The sequence below is a fragment of the Erithacus rubecula genome (genome assembly GCF_903797595.1).
Source record: "Erithacus rubecula genome assembly, chromosome: 19".
NCBI lineage: Eukaryota > Metazoa > Chordata > Aves > Passeriformes > Muscicapidae > Erithacus > Erithacus rubecula.
The window spans coordinates 8,576,087-8,596,992 of record NC_136671.1 but is presented as its reverse complement, the minus strand read 5'-3'; positions in this window follow the sequence as shown (position 1 = coordinate 8,596,992).

Below are 20,906 nucleotides of genomic sequence, written 5' to 3'. Positions count from 1 at the left end.
GGAGGTGCAGCAAAGCAGTTTAATGCCCAGGGTGATCATGAAGCAGATCATGGTGAGAGGGTTTTCCCCAGCAGCAGCACAAGCAGCAGTGAGACAGCACCATGCATTAGCCAAGTTGTGCTGAGCTCAGTCCAGGCACAGATGTCTCAAAAACCTCTCACAAAAAAACCTCTCACCTTGCTCCAGCCATGCCTCAAGAGGCACCCACAGGTATCCCCACGTGCCTCACACCTGCACACTCCCTGGAGGAATAAACCCAGGTCTGTCAGCAGAACTGAGCAAGGCAGTGGCTGTGAATGGCTGCTCCCATCACCGTGCCTGGGGTGCAGGCAGCAGTGTGGGGGCTCCCATGGATGCCAGGGAACAGATCCCCCAAGGTGCAGAGGGGCACACCCAGACCATCCCTTGCTATCTGCACCCACCCAGCCCCAGCCACACTCCACTGGCACTGAAGAGCCATCTCTTCTCCTGGCCAAGTGGTATCTCCTCTGTGAGCAGACAGAGTAAAGCAACAAACTATTTCATTTTTACTATTTGTATTTGACCTTTTTATATTGTTTGCTTTTTCCAGCATAATCCCTTAAGAACACGACTGATGATTTATAACAAAAGAATATCTCTATAGTGGGTGCCTTGCAAGACCTCTCTCCTGCTGCTTTGGAGTGATTTACTTTTGGATTAGCCTCTGATAGAGAAGGGCTCTGCTGACGATTTGCCCTCGTATATCAAAAGGGAAATCCTTAAGACATCACTATAAAACAGCAGGAAAGAGCACCTGCCTGACTCATAAACTTATATGATGTGGTTTAGTCAGATAGGCCATCTGCTTCCCTTACATACCCATATGTCCTTTGCTGTTCTCACTACCTCACTCTTAACTTTGGTGATTTTCTCCTTCACTTCTGCAAAGCTAAAATAGAGAAATGAATCGAGTGATAAACTTTCATGCAGATGGAAACAAGTGCAGTAGCCACTGTCTCTGCCTTCTAGCTACAGGATAAATAATGATGGTGGAGGTGAGGAAACACACGGCTGCTCTTCATTAGAGCCATTATATAAACTTAATGTGCCAAATCCTGCCCTGGCTTACACCCACACGGCTCAGCCAACTCGGTAAGAGAGGGAAGATCCACTCTGGTAGTGTGTCCTTGCCAGCCTCCAGTGTTCCCAGCAGGAGCAGGCCATGGTCCCCAGCACTCCCATGATGGAGCCTCTTCCCATGGGGGGGTTGTTTAGCCAGGGTTGGCCTCAACCATCTCAATGTTTAGGGAAAAAATACAAGAAACTGAAAATCTCTGCCCTAGGACAGGAAAACACCCTCCATCCTCATGATTACCTATTCAGGGAATGACTGAGCCAAACTCTGTATGAAACTTTCATTCCCAACGACCAAACAGACTTTTGTCCCCTGAACTCACCTGTGTCCCTTTGAATCCATTTCTGCCTTGGCTGCTACAACAGCCCATAACAATTAACTTCAGGGATGTATCTGAACACAATATAGAAGGTACTCCAGCTTCAAAACTGCTGCCTAACTTGATTATGTACCCCCAGCTCTTGCCCTAGAAGAAAGCAATTAATTGTTTTCTAACGAACCTTTGCCTTCCACACACGACTGCACATGGCTGGCCAGCACCCCCAGGGACCAACCCAACACTCCTTTCCCACAGGGACAGCCTGCTCCTCTAGCCTGCCTCTCACAGAAGTTCTTTCATGCCACCTTCTCCCCCTTTCAGCCTCTTTAGAGGTTTATTCTGCCTTTTTGCAAGACAAGCACCTCACTTGCTATATCCAAAATGTGCTTGCAAAGACCACTGCAGCTTCTCCACAGTGTAACTTTGGTTCTCTATCCCCTTTGGTCATGCACAGCTATCAAACACTGCTGTCCCTTCACACCTCTTGTGAGAGAAAAACCAATGGATCCTGACTCCAGCCACAATCCCAAGGAAAATGCAGGATGCTGGCCTGGGGAATTGGAAGGTGCCCTGCATGGAGCAAGCCACAGGCACTGGTTCTGCAATGAGAGCATGTCTGCATCCCCTGGGCTGGGCATGCTGCTGCAGTGCAGGGAGAGGGGGCTCACCCAGCCCTGGGGGCACAGGGAAACCAGCCTCCCTGCAGCCCAGGGGGAAAGAAAACCTCCTGTAGTTTACATCCTTTCTTAATGTTGTCTTGCTTTTTAATTTCCCAAAGTCGAGTCCCTGGGAGTTCATTTTTCTCCTCTGCAATAGAGTAAGGGGAGAGGAGGTTTTTCCGGCCCTCTGGAGAGCTGCCTATAGCCTACCACAGAGTGCATAAAAACCTGCATAAAAAGACCACCCAAGGGACTGGGAAAGTGGTCCCTAGAGGGAAGAAAGAGGCATTTTGTTTAGAAAGGCTGAAGCACAGACAATTACCCAAAGCAGAGGGGAGGGAAAAAAAAAACTGCATGAAATTTCCTGCTCAGCTTTCCCCTCTGAGAGCCCTGACAGGAGCAGTGGCTGGCACTGTGCTGTGCTGCCAGCACAGGAGAAGGTACCAGGGATACACACATGCACCAGCACGTGTCCTTATGGAAAAACTGGCACGGGAAACACTTCCCTGTGTTCCCCTCCCCTTACAGAGACCCCAGCTCATTGCTCACTGACTGGAGCACATGGCTGGAGTCCCACAGCTGATCCCCAGAGCTGCAGTTATTGCAACACTGGGAGTGTGCTCAGCCATGACGTGTCCCCTCTGCTGTCCCACACCCACAGCCCTGGCCCTGCACACCCACCAGGGAGTGCCCAGGGCAAGGCAGAGCACAGCTCCAGCAAGGACTCTCTCAAGGAAATTAAAACTGGAAAAGGCATCGCATTAACCTCCTTAATTTTTCATTTCTGACACCGCACTGTTTTCTCCTCATTTCAAAGAATTTCAAGTTAATGTCTGGAGGGCAGAAAAATCCATTTCCCAATATGCCTGCTGCAGCTTTTTTACCAATCGACTGCCCTTCCTGGTACAATCACTGGGACATTGATTTTTTTTTTCCTTTTTTTTATTTTCTAGAGCATCATCCAAAAATCTATCAATGCAAACAGCATCTTTGAAAAAAATACCAGCAAGATGTTTCCTCCACCCTTTAAACCCAATGCTGCAGGAAACCTTTGCCTGGTACCAGTTCTAGCAGCAGTGTAGCAAGGACAGAGGCAGACCCATGGCAGTGGGAAAAGTCTGGAAGAGGCTGCTCTGTGCAGTGCTAGACAGGATTTAGGGAAGCCCACTACAGGCAGCTCCCCCCACTCACAAAGGTGACAAGGGACAGATTCACCACCCCAGGGACACAGCCCAGCCCAGCTCTGGGCTCAGCTTGAGACCTCTGTGGGCAGGGAGAGCTTTGTCCCCATCCTGCAGGGAACAGCAGCCCTGGGGATGGGCAGCGGGCAAAAGAGGCTTTTCTGCCATGGGACAGAGCCCGGGGCTCACACAGGACCCAAGGCTGCACACACAATAGCCTGAGTTCTGGTGAGCCTGGCAAAACCCGCCTCCTATTACTATGCTAAATAAACACTTCACTCAACAGTCTTGGCACTTATTAAGCACCTGGGAGAGAGACTGCTTCACGTTGTCCAAAACACTCTTAATTACTGTTTAATCAAGATCTCTTCCCCTCTAGAAAAAAAAGGAAAAAAAAAAAAAAAGAGGCGGGTAAACATTTGCATGCATTTTCCACTGCAATCACATTACACATCTCTGTGACAAGCAAATTCTTGGCAGAGCTCAGGAGGAACACGCTGCCTGTGCAGGAGCATCACAGCACAGCCTGCTCAGCCAAATAGCCTTAGGTTCCCCCTTCCTTAGGTAAGCAACAGAACCAGGAGGATTTCCTGGCACATGGACTAACGCCATCAAATGCTTCTTTTATTTGTTGTTGACACATGTATAACAGTAGAAGGATCACTAAATAGCCTTGTAATATCTTGATTTATGGATTATTCTTCCCCACGAATAGCACATGGCAGGGACAGCATGCCTTCATGCTCTATCTCTGCTAGCACAGGAGCACTGGATTCCTGCTATTAGCACCCACAAATCCCAGGCAGCCCAGGGCTGAGCCAGGCACATGGGATGCCCAATCCCCAGCTATTGGAGCAGGTAAAAGCACAAAGCACTGCGTGGGTGTTTAGGCACAGATCCTTTTCCTTTTTGTAAGCCTTCTCAAGCTGGATTTTCCCTGAGCAACTCCTGCATGGAGCTTTAGAGCTGTGCCTGCAAGGTGCAGCTGTTTCCAGAAGCCAAAGGGTTGGGGGATGCTCTGTGGCACTGCCAGCACATGGCTTGGACTTGGGGGTCAAGATCCTGCACAGAACCTCCCTTCTCCTCCACTTCACACTCAGCTATTCCTTAAGATCCAGGGGATTTGCCTTAATTGATTTAACTGGCAGTTGCAGTGCTCTGACAAAAATGAATTTATATCAGAGAAACACAAGAAAGAGAAGGGCCTTTGGGACAGTATCTCTACACTGCTTCACACCAAGGTTCCAAACAGGCCAGGCAGGGTTCAGTTTGGGTCACAGCACCACTGCCTGCATCACAGAAACACATCAAGCAGTGCCCTCTGCAAGCTGTGCAAAGGAGCAGGATCATGTCCAGGGCATGTGTTCCAGCACCCATGTGCTGCACCTGACTGGTTCTGTTGACTAAGTGACAATTATCACTGCTGGTGATAAAATGCAAAGTCATATGCCATTGATAATCTAACAGCCACTAATCTGCCTGCTAAACCCAGAATATCAGGTTAAATCACCTAATGTGATCTTTTGAGTAAGGCAAAGCAGAGTTCTGTTGATAGTGATTTGAACAGTTTCTGGTGAAAGCATCCAAAGCAGCTCAGCTGCAATATTCCAACAGGGATGATCAGGCTTTGGGTAAAGGGGCAGCTGTACAGGAAAGGGAATAAACTGACTCCCCAGTGCCTTTTGTACTGTGAATCCATCCAGAAGATCCAAATCTCTTCATAAGAATAGGCTTTGGGCAAAGAGCAAGAGCCCCCAGGGGGAGATGGGCACAAAGGTCTCTCTAGGACAAATAAGCAAGATGTAGGTAAAATGATCTTGGAGTACATATTAAACAAAGATTCATGTATTCATCTTTATGAATTACTGACTTTCTTCCATTTCTCCTCCCTATCCATGGTACAACATCCTCACACAGACAACAATCTACCAGATATGTGCACATCCATGTTCACGTGTCAGTGATGTGACCAGGAGCTGCTCGACTGAACCCAACACACACTTCAGCCCCAAATTAGCATTCAAGCACAAACTGAGCTGTGTCAGTTCTCCTCAGCAAACCAAACCAGTCTAAGATTATCTCTGTTCTCAGCCCATTTACCAAATAGGTCTCGTAGTGAACATGTGCTGACTCTTGATCTAGGGAATGCATCCAAGGAAAACAGCTGCCAGAGGCTTCACTGCCAGTGAACACTGTGTGCTAAAGGAGTCCCGTGCCTGACACGGAGCTGGAAACTGGCTGGAGGTTGAAGTGGGGACAGACAAAAAGTTCACTCCCTCAAGTGCCATCTCTGGAGAAAGCCACACAGGGACACAAAGGGTGGGGCAGTCCCCAGCCCAGAACAGCTCCCTGCAGGAGCACCAAGTCCTGCTGCTCCCTCTGGACAATCCCCCCAGCCCAGACACACGTGCCTGTCGGGCACTGAAGCTGCCAGGTGCCTGCAGAGATGTGCAGAGCTGCCCCTGCTCCTGTGCCTTCCCTCAGCTCCATGGCAGGATGGCTCATCCCACCACCAAAGACCCCTCTGACAGCCCCACTCCCACCCCAGAGCACAGCTCCAGGCCAGCACTGCTCCCCTCCCTCTGCAGTCTGAACCAGCACTAACCTATCAATTAAAACCTGGGAATGGCTTAAAATTCACTTTCCTGGGGAACAGGAACAATTTGAAAAAACAAAACAAACATTTCTCTTCTATAAACAGGCAGTGGGGCCAGGATCTCAGCATGCTGCAGCCAGGAACAGTGGCTGAGCAGGCTAATGCCCATCTCTGCCCCACTGGCTGCTCCCCATTGCTGCCCTGCAAAGCTCCATCACCATGAGCAAAACCAACAAGAGAAACAGGCTGGCTGCTGCTCTGTCAGTCAAACAAGACATTTCACATGTTGTGAAATCAGCATCTGACTTCACTGCTTTCTTCTTCCCTCCTCCTTTGAAAATTCATTTTCTCCAAGATTTTGAGACACTACAGCAAGGAAGATAGAAACCAGTTCAGGGTGCACAAAAGAAAGGTCAGCAAGTGCATCTGGATAACTTTTAAAGATAATTACTCATTTTCATACCCTCCTTCCATTCTTCTGGCCACAAGCAGCAGACTCAATGCATACAGCCCTCCTTGGAGCATTTTGTGGCACAGGGTCTCAGAAAACATTCAGACCTGGGCTGTGCTACCCTTGCATCCCAGGCAAAAGCAAATGTCTGGTGTGGAGGATGCCCATCCATCTCCCACTGAGCCCACAGCAGGATTTCTCTGGGCCTGGTTAGTGAAGCCCCAGCACAATAGTTCTGCAAGGCCCTTCATCATGCTGTGCTTCAGCAGCATTCCTTGGCCCAGCAGAGCACACCAGCAGTACGAGACGTGAACAATGGCCAAGCTTTGTTTCCATGTTCCTGTCTCCTGAGCCCATGAGGAACATCTGGTTGCCTTCCTCCCGCTGCAGAGGGTGGGCATGGGTGGGTCCCCACTGACAGCAGCAAGGCTACAGTGAGCAGCACACCCCAAGCAGCCTATTGATCCACACAAGATGAGGCAAGACCAAGGACGTGCTTGGAGAGGTGCCTGCAAGACTTTTGCCACGCTGGCAGCAGAAATCAGAATCTGAGGGAATGTCAGCACTGCAAACAAAGCCAGGATGAAAGACTTGACTGTGGCCTGAAGAGAAAGTGGCCACTCATTTCATCTCCACAGAGCAGAGCAGGAATCCCCATGCTGTTCAACATTTCCATGGGCATCTGCTCTGGGGGCTTTAACCACAGAGGCAGCACAGGAAGGTGCTCAGGCTCACAGCCAGCTCCAGTGGCAATGCAAGACCAAAGCAGCCCAGCACTCCAAAACCTGTGCTTGGTCTTAGAAGGGTTCAGGAAATCTCTTCCACAGCAGCTCCACAAGAACACAGCCTGGGCAAAGCAGAGACACAGTCCTGTTTCTGAGGGACATCCATCATGTGGGACTCCCATTACCCAGAGAGGTGAGGACACCAGTCTTTCACCCAGGAACAGCCAGGGCACTCACTCCCTGCTTTGAAGGGGTACAGGTTCCAGGTATGTTCAAGAAATGACTGAATGTGGCACTGAGTGCCATGGACTAGTTGACAAGGTGGTGAAAGGTTGAAGTCAGTGATCTCAGGTCTTTTCCAGCTGAACTGATTCTTGTGAGTTCCTTCTCTTAGGGGTGTTTGCTAGGTGCTCCTTAGGACAGGCAGACAGCAAGACTGCACACATTGCTGTGCCTCTGGAAAAAAAGGCTTTTAGGAAATAAAAAAAGTCTTGATCCTATAATAATAACTCATATAAAGTAACTCCATAGCTTCAGCTTGTCTGATTTGAAAGCCAAGGCATAACCCAGAGAGAGGTCGGGGGGCTGTGAGATGTTGGCAGGAGACACTAAGTCCCCAGGAGGTTTCAGGCACAGCTCCCTGCTGAGGAATTGAGGCAGATCCCCCCAGCCTGGCTCTCACATGCAGAGGCACTGGGACCAGGGCAGTGATGGCACAAGCAGAAGCCTGGCCCTGAGGGTGCCATGCTCAGGGCACAGCTCTCCCCACCAGTGCAGGTGGTGATGGAGGCACTGCCTGCTGTCTCTCTGTCCACCAGTGTGACCCAGCAGTCTGTCCTGGGTCCTCAGAGCAAGGGCCCAGCCAGCAAGTGACACGCTGGCTGCAGGCTCAACAGCTCCATGCAGCTGAGAGCCCAGCTCAGAGGGAAGCCTGGATTAGCTCCTGGCACTGTAGGAAGTGCTATAATAGCAGAAGCAGAGCAGCAGGCAGCAATTGTGGAGCCTGAGCAAAAATCCCTTGTTTTCACTGGCTAGTTCTGGTTTCATGTTTCTGATCTTTTAAACATCAGGCACTTCCCAAGCCTGGCCAGCAGCTCCCTAACACAGCACTCTGCTCTGCCAGCAGCCTGACCTGTGCCAATGGGTTTCCTGCAAACTGCCAGCCCCAGGCTGGAGACAGAGCTGCAGCCCCACTGCATATGGGCTGGCAGCAGCCCCCAGCAGCAGGAGCAGCTGAGCTCCCTGCCCAGGGGACAGCAGCACCATCCCACTTGCCTCCAGCCAAACTCACAGCTCCAAGGCACTTTTCCCAGCCTGTCTCTTCAGGCAAACCCAGAGTGCCCCAAACCAAGGCAGCAGAGGCACAGGGAGCAGTCTGCCATGGCATGGTGCAAGACCAGTACAAACCAGTGCCAGCTGCCACTGACACATGCTCTGCTGTCAGCCCAGCCACTTAACCACACTGTTTTTTCCCCTGGCTGTAAGGCAGCCAACAGCAGACCTGCTTGTTTCCCTTTCCAAAAGGGGGAAAGAAAAGGAAGCTTTGTGGAAAATAAAATCACTCTTAACAGCCTGGAAAAAGCTGCACATTCTGAGCCCACAGAAGCAATGAGAGGTCGTGTGGGCAGGTAAAGGGTTAACAGGTGGAAGCCAATGCCCCTCTACCAGGCAGCCAATATTTCTATCAATAAATTATGCATCAGCATCTAGTAATAATGACCTAGCAGGCAACGCTATTTAAAACAAACCAATCGATGGTATTAACGTAATCCCCAGGAGAAAACAAGACACCACACACAGAGCTGGGACCAGAGCAGATCAGGCCAAGGAGAAAGGGACCTTTGGGAGACCAGTCAGCCAGCAGGGACTGAGCTGAAAGGCCAGACAGAAGCTCCAGTTCAGCCTAGAGCAGAGAATAAAAATCACCTCCCCATCCCTGTGCCACAACCACCATAGCCTCAGGAAGGGCTGGCACTGAGACCATCCCTGGCTCACCCATGTGGCAGCTGCTGCAGCCTGCCTGGGCACAGAGGTGAATGAATGGATGGATCTGGGCCATGCCACACTAGCCCTCACTGCAGGGCAGGGGCCACAGCCCACCCACAGCAAGCACAGTCTCCTTAACCTTACCCATCCCTGGTGCTGCCCACCCTGCAGAGCCACCAGAACCTGGAGGGAAGCAGGGATTTGGGAGCTGCTGCACAATCCCAATGCACAGATACTGGGCTCACCAACCACACATATAACACAGTTCATGTCCATTCTCCATATTAATAAATGGGGAAAGAAGGAACCATCAATCTGTGAACTGCCAATTTGCACAGGACTAGCTCTTTTACTGGCTACGCACTAGCACCTTTTACAGCCCATTAATTACTTTCTCTAATAAAGTTTGACAAAATGATAACTTGCCCATGAAAAGTGTTGTAATAAATACATTTTCTCCAACTTTGGACCATTCTTGCATGTCTGGCTCATAAACCCCTCCCACGGTTCAGTAACTTAGAGCCTACCTGTACTTTGCAGGCAAGGAGGGAGCCCTGGCGTGGTGGCTGGTGGAGAGCAGCAGCACAGTGACACTGTGACACAGTGACACATGGCCAGCAAGCAGGGGCCTCTGCTCACCAGCAGGAGCTGGCCCCACTCTGTCACACACAGCCCACACTGTGCCCTGGAGCTCCTGCTTGCCTGGTGAGTCCTGGGGACCCCACAAAGCCTGTGCTCAGGGCACCCCATCATTTCCCACTCCTCACACATACACCCCTCAGCTCAAACCCCTGGCAGTGCCCATGACAGAGTTAGCCAGCTGGACAGAGGGCCAGGCTCTCCACGAGTGAGAGTGCCATCAGCACCTCCAAGAAGCCAGGTGTCTGTCTGCATGCAGCCTGCACTGCTTCTACACTCCCTGTCATTTAATTTCCCATGCCAGCCCCTAAGACACATCATTTCCTCAAAAGATGCTGACAGCCTTGGATGCCCACTGCTTCCATTATTTCTTTATCTACACAAGGCCACAAGCTGAGCTCAATAGAAAATACAATGGCTAAAGCTGATCTTTCCTAATGCAGAAACAGGCATCAATTGGTATGGTTTAGTCTCAATTTCAAACTATAAGCTGTTTAAAGACCTCTTTGCTGCACTCCTTAAGAGCACCAAGAGACCTGGCTGAGACAGAAATTCAGATCTCATCCTTCCCAGTCAGCAAACAAGAATATTGGAGACTGGCTGCAGAGCTAATGGTCAGCATGGATGGGCATCACAGCAGATAAAGCAGGGGGCACACCTGCCCTCGCCTGAGGCTGGCCAGCTGCTCTCTCTGGCCCAGGCACAGGGTCAGGCAGAGCCCACAGAGCCACCACTGTCACCCCTTCAGTGAGTGCAGCAGCTTTGAGTGAAGCTCTGAGCAGGCTGGCACAGTGATGGCACAGCCTGGCCCTGCTGCAAGCCAGCCCCACGCTCACTGTGCTGCTCCTCCAGCAGCCAGAGGCTCCTTCCCTGTTTAATTAGTTGAGTGATTCTGCTCTGCCCAATAAAATCATCACCCCCCTCAGCAGTGCCATGCCATGGAAATTTATGATCATAATTTAGAGGCTGAATTACCACTGTCGGTACCTGTGCCATATGAATTACTCAGTCATATTAAATTCAACTGTTGATTTTGCAGGGTTATGTGAAGCAGGAACACTTAGAGCCAATGAAATAATGGAGGAGAAAGAATTATGGCCAGGGAAGTTACATTAGCTGTTCAAAGCACCCTGCACAGAGCCCACCTGCCCCAGGAGTGCTGGGAGATGGAGCTGGTCCTCCCCATGGATCCCAGGATCCTGGCCATGCAGAGCCCTTAACCTGCACTGACATTAAAGAATCCTTCCACTTCTGAATCCAGCAGTCCCAGGGCACATGCTGTGGTGAGATTTTTGCCATACAGAATCTGCTGGTCTGTAGAGTCACAGAGAGAAGCTCAGCACAGCACCAGAGCTTCAAATCCCAACATGATGATCTGAACCCAGCACTGACCCAACTTTCACACAGAGACACTTGTGAAGACCAACCTACAAAGTCAGAGCAAAGAATTGAATTCCTGCCAGCCTAGACACACTTGGTCCAAGACTTCAGATCCCAGCAGCCTGCTCTGACACAGAAAAGACAAAACCTGGAGCCCTGCAATGCCACAAACTGGAAACAAAAAGCCCTTTGACTGGAAAGCCTAAGTCTCAAGCAGGCTGGTTTTGGAGTGATGGCTTTAATAGCTTATGTGCAGGCAGGATTTCTAATGCACAAAGAGCAAGGTGCATTTGTATATGGAACAAGTATTAATCAACTAATGCAGAAAAAAAAAAAAAAGTCCATTGACAAAAAAAGAAAGCCTGGGATGCTTTATTATAATCCTGAGGTTTTTGGTATTGGCAAAATAATTTCCTCAAAGAAAGTTACAAACCCTCATTTTGCACACAGATCTCCACATGTCCATCCCAGACCTCTCTAATCATGAAAAAAGTGCATATAAAAATTCTCATGCACGGTTTCAATCAAGTGCATTTATCTATATAGATTGCCCTTTTTTATGCCAAGATAATGTCAGAAACTCTACACAAATCATCACAATTTACACTCTCCTCCTCTTTAGTATAAGGCAGACTCTGCCAAATCAAGGGCTAATATATCACATTATTTCTAGTAATCCAAGGGCTGCCTCCTGCCACCTGCTTTATGAAATACCTATGTCTTTGATTCATTGATCCCTGCCTAACCTTGCAGGTAGAAAAGCTTTTCTCCCTCCTTTCAGAACTTTAACATGTTGTGTACTGTGCTGCTTGGCTGACACCAGCCTCTGCCCCTCCAGCCAGGATTAACCCTCTCCTCTAACTCAGGACCACATGTGTTCTGGAAGCCTGCCAAGGATTTATTTTTTAGACAATAAATATGTTTTTCTTCCTTTCAGGAGAGAGCACAAACACACTTCCCACAATCAATGCAGTCAGATGCGTGGCTGGGGAAATGCAGAGGTGAGCAGAGCTGGAGGGTGCCCCACCAGCACAGCATCTCCCTGCCACAGCCCTACCTGCCCAGCACCTCACTTTTGATCCAGTAGGAGCAGATGGACCTCAAGACAGAGATCCTCTCTGTTCTGGCCATACAACACAACATGGCAACAGCAGCTGTCACCAAAACCTCATTTTTTTTTTTTGTATTAAACCTTCTCTTCTTTACACAAAGGCAATCATTTGAGTTGCCAACGTAACCTCAAAGGAAAATTCAAAGTAAAATCAAATTCCAAAGAGCCAATAACTAAATCCAGCTGGTGTGAGCACCTGAATCCTCTGCAAAGGGCACCCAAGCCCAGGGGCAGTGCTGGGCAGCACTGTGGCATCAGTGCCAGACACTCTGCATCCGTGCACCAACTCCATCTCCTGAGGAGAGGACGGACACCAGAGGGAACCTCAGCCCCTCAAGAGACCCCCAAGGCCTCCCACAGCCATGGTATGGGTGGTCATGCCCAAAAGCATTTGGGAAGAGATTTCACAGGCTCTGCAGCAGCAGTGCTCGTGCTGCTATGGAACTGGGCTCCTGCAACAGCCTGCCCTGCCCTCTGTCCATTGGTGATGGAGACAGCTTAGTATTCCAGATGTGCACCCCAGCATCACAGCAGATCCAATATGCTTCAGTAAATAGTGCTCCTGGTGCAAGAGCCCACAGAGAAGTTACCTAGAGGAAAAGCAAATGTGTACAGCAAACAGTGTGTGGGAACACAAGTGCAATGCAAAGCATGTCCTTCCCTCCCAGTGCCAGCTCTGGGATGATTAATTCTGTGCAAGGATGCCAGTCACTGAAACACCTCAGGTGCCCTTCTTCCACAGCTCTGAAAGCTGAAATAAAGGTGAGAGACTGTCTATCTAGTAAAGCTGGTGTTGCAGCCCCAGGTGCTCCAGTGTCCCCCTCCCCACATGAACAGGCTTGTCACTGCTCTTCACATTAACCCAGCAGCCTGAAACAGAGCTCCTGCTGTCACAGGCAGGGAGCAGCCAGCACACCCAGCACGGATATTTCCCCAGGAAACAAGGTTAAAAACCCCTCAGCAGTTTTCAAAGCCCCCCAGGAGATCCCTCCTGGCTGTTAAGGACTTCACAGGAAGAAGCCCAGCCATGCAGAACCAGCTTTCCCAGCTCCTTCACAGATCTCTCTGGTCCTTTCAGATAAAAATTTTTAAGAGCAGGGTCTTCTCTGGTCTTTCTAAAAGGGTTACAGCCCCTGGCCTAAAGCTGACAAGCCTCTTCCTCCTGCTTTTTGGTCCAAATGCACTCTCCCATCCATGGTGAGACAGCTCCCAGGGGAGTGAGGGTGGCCACTGAGCCCAAGAGCAGGGCACACCACAGCCAGGATGCACATTGTCCACTTACAGTCTTACCCAGGGCATAATTTCAGACATTTTCTGCAGATTAGAAAAAAGAAAAAGGGGGTTGGTTGTTTTGTTGTTTTTGTTTTGTTGTTTTTTTTTAACAGGAGGCAAATCCAGAGTTAAAATCTTCCCCTGCATCTCATGTCCAGCAGCAAGGTCTCCTCTGTTCATTATAATCTTCAGTGTAACTTCTGCTCTGCAGCTCCTTTAATCACATCAGATATGGGAACAGAAAAATGTCATTGTTCCTTGGCCATGAACAATACCATCCGTGGAGCCATGAGAAAGTGCAAGATGGATATAAAAAAGGCGGGCTCTTGTCTCCCCATAATCTCTTCTACAAACTGACAAAAGAGGGTTTTGTATAGAGAAAATTGCCACATACAGAAACAAAACAAAAATAGAGCATGCGAGCTGGGACCACTTTTATCTGGAGAGGCACCACAGGGAGATATGCCAAATGTGATTCATTTTAACAAGTTTAGCCCTTGAGAGACAAGAGGAGAGCCCCCCGTTAAGAATGGGGAGGTTAGGCAAGAGGGTCAGGGGGGGAACAAGGCCTGGCACAGCCAGGGAGGGGAAGTGACCCTGAAAACTGCTGCTTCCCTTATTACAGTGGCAAGTGGCTCTGGCTTGGGACAAATGTCTGGAAAAAACAGCCTGGTCTGGGTTGAGGATGGGGCAGTTCAGGGTATTTTACTTCTCTTAGGTTAGGCTGTGTATTGGCTCAATTGCAGTGGAGTAATTAAAGTTTGTAAGCAGATAGAGAGGTTCTTGCTCACCTGTCCATTATGGGCAGCTAGCAATGATTAACTGCATGACCCTTTGGGGTGATCCTTCCCCTACATAGGCACCTGAGCAAACACCCCAGAGGTGCTGAGAAACTGCATGCAAAGCACCAAAAGGCTTTGGTAAAACACCATACACACACCCACGTGTGCTGGGGACCAGCCTGCCTGCTCCCCAGGCTCTGCAGATACAGAAAGACCCAGATCAATACAACCAGCAGCCCTTTGAATGAAATCAATGCAGCTCAACAAGCACCTAAGTCCTGGTGTCATCACATTATTTATTGCCCAAAGTCCCCATCCCACAGCAGCCCAAGGAAGAGCTTGAGTACATTCCCCCCTCTGCAGCACACAATTAAATCTCAGGTTCTGCTTCCTGATGTGCAGTGGGATCAGGAACAGCACAGGCAGCACCTTCCTGAGAGCAGCTCTGTGCCCACCCTCCTCTCACAGGTTCTCCCAGCCCTCCACTGCCTCCCTGGGATGTCACTGTGCTCTCTGCCTCCTTTCAAGCCATTGTTAGTTTATTAAGCACTTTAAGAGATGCAATTTGTGCCCCAGGAGAACAAGCTGCAGAGAAAGAGCTCCACAGTCCTGGTGGCCTGGCAGCACCAGCCAAATGTCACATCCAGGCCCAGCATGGAAGCAAGCAGTGCCATCCCCCACGGTGCCTCCAAAGAATGGGGGAGATGGGCACAGCCCCTCTGTGGAGGGGCCACAGCCCCAGTAAAGCTGTGCCCATGACAGCAGACAGCCACAGGGCCAGGCACTGAGCCTCTGCAGCAGGGACAGGGAGCTCCAGCACGCCCAGTCCCAGCCTGTCACACCAGCAGGCAGCGGGGCAGCTCCAAAGCAAACCTGTGCCAGCCACCAGCCCCATGCAAGGAAAGGTCAGCCCAGGCTCACAGAGCTGACCTGGCCTTCCCTGCTCACCCCTGGCACACAGGGAAATCTGAGCAGGCTGTGGTGTGCCACAGGAGCAAAGCAGCACAGCACCCTGCCAGGCACCACAGCACTGCAGGGACCAAGGAGATGCTCCACAACACCAGCCCCATGGCAAGGGTGAGAGCTCAAAGGCTCCCAGCCTAGAGAGGCAGCAGGATCCTCCCTTGCTCTGCTCTCACACATGAGAATGCACATTGAGTGGCTTGTCATACTCAATTGCAGACATTTTCAGGTCCAGCCATGCTGGGCAGCTGGTTCTCCTCAGCTATGGGCTGCACAGTGCTCTGTGCAGGCTCCTTTCACAACCTCAGAGCTTGCCCACAGCTGCCTGTACATCCCCAAACTCACATCAGACAGGAGCTCTGCTCCCTGCTGCAGCCCAGCATCCCACTCCAGGGAGAACAAACTGCCCCCCCAGCACATCATCACAGCCCTCCACTCTGCCACAGTGCCACCTGAAACTTTCCTTACTCACCTTCCTCAGGCCTCCACATGCAACTTGTTGCTAAGGATCATAATCACATCAATAAATCATCAATAGCTTGAACAAAATACCCCCACAGTCTGCCTTCTGCCATGCAGGTTTTTAACCTGAAGGCTCTGAAACTCTCAGAGCCCCTCCCTGTACCACCAGCAGTTCACACACCCTTCACAGGTGTTTGCTTTTTTTCAGTTCAGTCCATATTCTCATCCATGAATGAGTGACAGGTGTCTTGCTTGACACCAGATTATGCCAGCCAAATCCCCAGCCAAAAGCCATGTCACAAATTAGGATTCCTAACCAGCACTGTTAGCTAAATCCTTAACACTGTTAATTATGTTTCCTATCACCAATTTACAAAGTGACTCTATTGATCTTGCCCCTACTCTGCAAATTACAAAGAAATGAGCAGAATTAAAAACATATCTGAGTGGGAGCTTCCCCCCAACAGAGAGGAGGGCTGCACCTCAGCACTGCACTCCCTTGAGGTAAATCTTCCTGGAAGAGGATCTGCAGGTTGTCATTTTTTTTGTGGAGGGCAATGAACCAGAGGTCTAAGGAGCAATATATTTTTTAGCTGTGGTTGTAGCGTGGATTTAATGATCTTCCCACAAGCACAAAGCTAACCTGAGGTAACAGCAGCATTTTATGTTATCTCATTGAGAAAAAAAAACACAGAAAAGATGGTTACAAGTGCATGGTGCAGGAAGGTGGCCTGGGAATACAAGGGAAACTATAGTTGAGAAAAGTGTAGAAGTCTCATTTGAAACTGAGAAGTTTCCTCATTCCTCAGCTGGGCAAATCTCCACTTTAATCCCCCTGTGACCCCTGGGACAGGCAGATGGGCCACTGAAGTCAGCTCTGCCCTTGCCCTGCTCCCCAGCAGCTGTGGCTCCATCCAGCACAGGGCAGCAAACCTGCCTCACCTGCTCCTGCCCTAAAACCTGACACTCATTTCCATGTTGTCTGCTGTGGCAGGAAGAGGCATTCCTTGAGATGAGCTCCATCAAAGCCTGTGTGCATCGATCTCCTTACAGTCAGAAAGCTCAATTAGACCTTCAACAACAAGGGGAAATAGATGGTGATTCTGCCCACCAGCAGATCACAAATCCTCTTACTCAGAGGATGCAGTTCATACTACACCCAAGCAAGAAATCTATCAAGTCATTTTAATTAATTCCTCTCCTCTGAAACACTTGAGAGCTGACTGGAGAGGGGACACACTCCTGCAGGGAAGTGCTGTGTGCTCACATGCCTGGGGCACAGCATGTTACCCTAAGAGCACCTGTGGAGGATCCTTCTGCCTTTACTAGACTGCACAGAAATTTCACTCCACTATTTTCACTTTTTTATATTTTTTTTTAATATCCTACAGCTGCAAACCTCCAGATGCCACTCACCCAGGCTTGGGGAAAATGAGGCCAACCAGAACAGGGGCAAAGCAACCAGGGCTGACAAAGCACTGCAGAGCCAACCCCATGAGAGATGCTAGCAGTGCTCAGGCTCAGAAATAAGTGTGTTTGGATGCTTCACTGACAGTACAGAGAAAGAAAACCACTGGGAAAGAAAAGTCTTATGGAAACTGAAGGGATGGGAAGCTGTCATGGGAACACAGAGGGAGAAGGAGGCCAGGAATAAACCCAGGCTACAGATCAGCAGGAAGCTTCTAGCAACAGAATGAGAATATTCTAGACAGAATATAATTTTTGACCCTTCTTCCCAAAGCCTGGAAAAGGAATTAATCTCCACCACTTCCTCCTCAAAAAGTCCTACCCCTTCATTAGCACATCTGTCCCATGGGCATCACTGAGTGACACTCTCAGCAGACAGACAGGGCTGATACAAACACCCGTGATTCCACACAGGAGAACAAACCCAGGGAATCTGTCTGGACACACAAACTCTGTTCAGCACCACAAAATCCAAACAAATCCCCAAGGGTCTCAAATTAATATTGACTGCTCCCAAAAGGCTGACAGATACCGTACAGGAGGGAGCCTGGGAGATGTTTTACCAGATTTTAGAAATAAAACCTCCTTAAATATCATGAAACATTTAAAAATCCTCAGAGCTGCTGGTGTTTGCAGAACGAGGGATGACAGCAGCCACTGCATGTGCAGCCAGTTGGGTTTTCACTGCAAATCCACTCAGCATCTCATTACTGTCCATCAGGGGCTCCAGGACCAGGACCAGACCCACTTCAGCAGTGTGAGCCTTGCACTGCCCTGCCTAATGCAGCTGGATTAATGGGAACACATCTTAGGAAACATCCTCCCCAACCAGAGGAAAGCAGTAACACCCTCTGACAGCTCTTAGGCAGCAAAGCACAGATCCCCAAAGGGAGAGAAGTTCAAAGAATCTCAAGACCTGACGGGGCAGGGACCTTGTGAAAGGCTGTGTGTGACATGCCTTCCTCTGCAAAGAGCTCTCACAGCTTGAGCTGCAAGAACAGGAGCTACATTTCCACTTGCAGACATGATTCCACATGAAAAGAAGATGGTACGATGTGAAACTCTCTGCACTGCAGAACAAGAAGAAAAGTAAGATAGAAAAGACACAAGTGCAAAATACAAATACATTGATTCAGTTACAGTAAGGTAGAATTTTTTAAGAAAATTAACTCCCGTTAGCTGAAGGGCAAATATTAAATGTTGTTAGGAAAAGCATTCAAAATACAGACAAAAGAGCCTGCTATCATTATGTTACTGGTATCTGACTTTATGTTGTGCTTCCTCAGAGCCATGAAAAAGACTTGGAGGGCTCAAAAACAGCTGTGTTAACCAAAGAAATCCATGTTTTAAAGTTATTGTCTTGCTTCACTAGGCACCTTCTCATAAAACATGAAAATAAACAATTAGCTGCTAAAGCATGGGGTTTGAAGCCAGAGCTTCCAGCTCCCAGTCTGCTGCAAAGGCTCTCAGTAAATGTCAGATTTTGATGGCCACTGATGACAAGGTACATCACACTCACACCTCACTGCTTCATCAGTGGCAAGAACAGGGGGCAAAGGATTTGCTGCCCTGCTCTTTGCCTTTCCCATGCCATTTGCAGGAGAATCTGACTTTATAGAAGACACGTGTCCCACTCTGGGAAATGCAGCTCTGATCCCCCCATTCCTGATCCTGCACTCCAAATGGAAAGCAGCAATGCTGTGCACAGACCAGCCACCCCCAAGAGCCACCACAGCCATTCCTGTGCTATTCCCTCAGGTCTAGATGCAGCCTTTACTGTGTGCCTCCCACTTTCTCCCAGATAAGTTTCTCTGGACTTTTCCATCATTCTTATCACCCTGACCAAGCAGGTCTGTCCTGCAGGATGTGAGGCAGACCACCTGCAGATTCCCATCCCAGGGAAGACACGACCCTGCCTGAGGGATGCAAAGCAGAGCAGTGAGCCACACACAGTGGAAGTGCACTGAGCCTGCTCCCAGGGTGGCAGCTCTGAAGGTGCATTTCCATAGCTTGCATTTCCATGGGGTCACGCTGGCAAAGAAAGGAGAGCTCTGGGGAAAGCCTGGCTGGGTGAGTTTGAGAAGAAGGCTCTTCTCCACCAGCCTTTAGATACAAAGGTCGAGGGCTTGCAAGGGTCAGCAACCCCTCTTAATATTCACCAAAGCAGCAACAACAAAGGCAAGCTGGGGAAAGGGAAGCGTTCCTGTGGAGTCCCATCTTCACTCTGGATACCACTCCACAATGAAGTTATTTCAAACAGCCCATAGGTTAAGCTCTGGCTTTCATCCCAATGGCACAGTTCCTGCTGAGCTCTGCCTGCAAAGGCACATCAAGCACAGACACTCAGCTGACATCTAACCTCACCCAGCTCGCTGCAGCAGCACCTTTCTCAGCCAGGCTGGAAATTCAGATAACAGAAGAGAATGTGTCAATTGCCTAACATTTAATGAGACCAGAAGGAGGTCACAGCTCTGTCTGAGCAGTGCTGTAAAAGCTCCCATCTGTTACAAATGCTATGCTGGACATTGGCAGTGCTTGGTAAAGAGACAAGTTCCACCTTCCAAAGCAAACCACATGAATGATGCTTGGCTTTGATGGTGATTCCTAGGAGGCAAGCCTCACATTTCACCTTCACACACCTGGGCATTAACCACAAAGTCAAGGACACTTACTGCTTTCTCATGTCTCCCTGGAATTATCCCCATGCTGTGACAGCTGTTGGGAAGCTGGGAAGCCTGTCCCTCTGCATGGAGCAGCCTGGGATGCTCCTGTGAGCCCAGGAACAGCGTGCCTGGCTGCAGTCACTGACACCACAGAGGGGAGCAGTGGCAAACAGTGTCTGACTACCCCAGAAAAATGACTGAGCTCTCCCTTTCAGGTCTTGTGACTGCATAATACCTACACATCAAATCCTGGGTGTCAACAAAACCATAAAGGTTTGCTGCCACCACCAAGTATTCTCTCCCCCATCTGTGTTTCTCTGGAGCTGAAGATGTAGCTGTGACTACAGCTGGTCACCTCCCAGTTTCTTTCCCTTGTGTTTCCATCCTGCATTTTCAGAGTGACATGGTCAGCCCTTCACAGCCCAACCCATGGCAGGGAGCAGGAAGGGAGCAGAGCTCCTGTGCCCACCATGCCTCTCATCACCCCCCTGGGCACTGCACAAGCAGCAGGGTCTGGTCAGCAGCAAGCTCTTTGTGTCCTCCTTGTGCCTGGCTGTGCAGCAGAGCTGTGAGAGAACATGAGGAGTTAAGATTTTTTTGTACAAAATGTGTAAAGATTTGATCCGCACACTTGGTGAGCTGCAGTGGTTGTGGGCCAAAACATTTTGCTGCATATTTCTGAAATTATTTGTCAGAAAAGAACGTCAGTGACATAGAAAATGAGTTGCAGATGTAACCTTTTCAGGCATCAATAATAACTTAAGACATTTGAAACAAAATCTTGACTCACAATTGACTCCATCACATGGGGCAGTTTCTGAGGCAAGGGCTCACAGAGGAGAGGCAGGACTGAAACACATCCCAGCAATGGTGCTCCCTCCAGCTCTTCCACTTAGCAAAAAACAATTCAATTCTTGCATTTGCCAAAGCTACTTCTCTTTCTGAGACCTTTTTTCCTGATTTCCAGGCTATTCCTGGAACAAATGGGCACTCCTGTCTGGAAAAGGAGGTTTCCAGACCAGGTGCAATAGCCAAGTCCCACAACACACTGACATTAGGACAGGCAGAGTAATTTCTCTGAGGTCCAGCATGAAGACAAAGGAGCTATGCAAGAAAGACTAATGTTTTAACACTTCATTCACACAAACACAGAG